Genomic DNA, 2500 nt, shown 5'->3' with positions numbered 1-2500 from the left:
CGTATTTCGTATCCGCCGACGCGTTTCGTACGAACAAGCGCTAACGTTAAATAAAGTTTAAAAAATGAGAGAGCAACGCCGTTTCATGTCGAACGCTGTAAATAGAAAGAACGAAAGTTTACCGACGAAAGAAAATCGAGAGTTTCCTCTCTATCTTCTCGGCTCTTCTTTCCGTAGCGTATAAGAAAGGTTTCGACTCTCCCGGGACGTCGTTTACTTCTTATTAACGGGTACCGCACGATCCTTCGATAAATACAAAAAGTCGTCGTAACAAGAATGTTCAACTTGAACACGAAGGAAAATCCCGAACATTCTCATATAAAAATATATCTATACATAAATGAATCTGTCGCGAATTTTACCGGCAGAAGGTTCGTTATGTAAAAAATGGATCGTATGCATGGTGTACCCGTTCGTTGCGACGTCTGAGTTAAAAGGAGGAGAGAATCGAAATTGTTAAATAGATACGCGCCAGGAAAGCGTGAGATTTCGGAGAAGTAAGGAAGAGGTGAAGGTTATAAGAATCTCGAAATATTCTTATCGGACTTTCCTTTCTATAATTTTTATTCTTGATTCGTGTTGCGTACTCTCTCGACCCCGTGTGAAAACACGAGAGAGAATATAAAGAAATATTTTGGGACGTTTGGTAACGAAATGCATGGGTTTGCGAAAAAAAATTGTTAAATTTCTTGTTTTTTTTTTTTTCGCCCGCTTCGTGAGAGACTCTCATTTTATTTTCTTTCTCTCTATAAATTTTGTCTTTGGACAAAGGGAACACCCCCTTTTAGCCTCTCTCTATTTCGTGTTAAACGAGAAACGAAATTTAGAGTGTGACACGGAGGCTTTCACGCGGGGGGTGTCCGGGTAACCGATGGAAATCGAACCACGAAACCGCTTCGACGAACGAAGTCGCAACTTCACGAGAGTCCGCCTGCTTACGACGGACGATATGGTAACGTATCGCTTTACGGACCGGCTGAGAAGCGAAAACGATAGCGTAGTCTCCTTCGTTGGTAGACCGATCTGACGCCGGCCATGGAGTGTCCGTATCGAATCTCGCGATACCGCCAAGACGTCCAATATATGTAAGCAGCGAGCAGGAGACTCTGTGTTACGCGCGACAGCGCGTTTCGTATTTTCCACGGTTTTTGAATGACTTTACCACCCGGAACGGACTGAAAACTCGCCGCACGAAGAGAAATGCGCCACAGAGCGTTGTTTCATCGGCGGTTCTGTAGTTTTATACGGTCCTTTACCCGTCCATGGACGTTATCGTGTCGTCTTAATCATCAATCAGCTCGGGTAAATCTGTGAACAGAGCTATGACGGGACGACGTCCGAATACCGATACTCGATCTTGCGCTTGGATTGGAGTTAGTATTCTATGGACAATCGAACGAATTTATAAACCAGGTTAAATAAATCACGTACATACTGGTTTTCAGACGCTGAGTTGTTAAATATGAACAAAAATTTTTATACGATTACCCTGAACGGTGGATCACTTGGCTCGTGGGTCGATGAAGAACGCAGCTAATTGCGCGTCAACGTGTGAACTGCAGGACACATGAACATCGACATTTCGAACGCACATTGCGGTCCACGGATACAATTCCTGGACCACGCCTGGCTGAGGGTCGTTTATATAACTAAAGACTGCTTGCGTTTGCCTTTAGCAGCAAAAGGTTTTCTCTTCATTGTTAAATTTTTTTCGGTACCGCTCGTCGTTCGACTAGATAAAACGAAACTGTTAAACGCCGAAAAGTCGAACGTTTCGGAGCGGGATCCGATGGTCGAACGCGAGAGAGAGAACAACTTGCGAAATTGGCGAAAACGTACGAGCGATGGTTGGACATTTCGTCGGCGTTTGACGCGGAGAATGTTAAATGGAACGTTCGTGTCTCGCCCTCTCTTTGCTAGTGTTCATTTTTTTCACAGGCGACAGAAGAACATTTTCGTATATCTCGCAATTCTTAGTTTTTAGGATCTTCTCGGCGGAATGCGCTTATCTCGGCTTGCGTGAGTCGTGGTTTCTAGTTAAACCCCTAAAAGAGACCATATACGACCGCCCGTGAAAGAGCGCTCCCGAGTCGAAAACACCTAACTACAGAAGGATATTTAGACGAGAGAGAAAATGATTCTTCGCCCTGCGAGAGAATTGTTAGACACCAATTGAAGGAAGCAAGCCGAGAGTAGAGCGTGTTTACGGCGTTTCTCCGCGCTCCCGACGTTGTCTGAAATGATTGTCGAATTTTTTTTTCGACGGTGCGAAAGTTTATACAACGAGGAGAAAAGTTAAAAATAAACGTGCGACGGAAGCTCTTTCACGGTTAAATTATTACGAGATCGTAGCTTCGCCACGTTTTTTTAACATTTACAAGCGCAGATCGCTTCGTTGTCGTTGATTAGAAGCGGAAGACCGCGCGATCCCAATACGGGTTCCGGTCGTCCAGTCCTCGAAGTGCATAATTGTGCCGGACGGACGTTGAAAAACCCGGAC

The 2500-nt window shown here is 44.7% G+C and overlaps 1 non-coding gene across 1 annotated transcript; it reads left to right on the top strand.

Annotated features, from left to right (window-relative positions):
• Positions 1 to 1485: 1485 nt before the first annotated feature.
• On the top strand, positions 1486 to 1640 carry LOC143266516 (5.8S ribosomal RNA). Its single transcript, XR_013041478.1, has one exon. It is a non-coding gene; the product is annotated as a 5.8S ribosomal RNA (ribosomal RNA).
• Positions 1641 to 2500: the final 860 nt, after the last annotated feature.

The sequence above is a fragment of the Megachile rotundata genome, unplaced genomic scaffold (assembly GCF_050947335.1).
Source record: "Megachile rotundata isolate GNS110a unplaced genomic scaffold, iyMegRotu1 scaffold1113, whole genome shotgun sequence".
In the NCBI taxonomy this organism is placed as follows: Eukaryota; Metazoa; Arthropoda; class Insecta; order Hymenoptera; family Megachilidae; genus Megachile; species Megachile rotundata.
The sequence above is the reverse complement of the archived record's forward strand: the minus strand, read 5'-3'. Positions and strand labels throughout refer to the sequence as shown.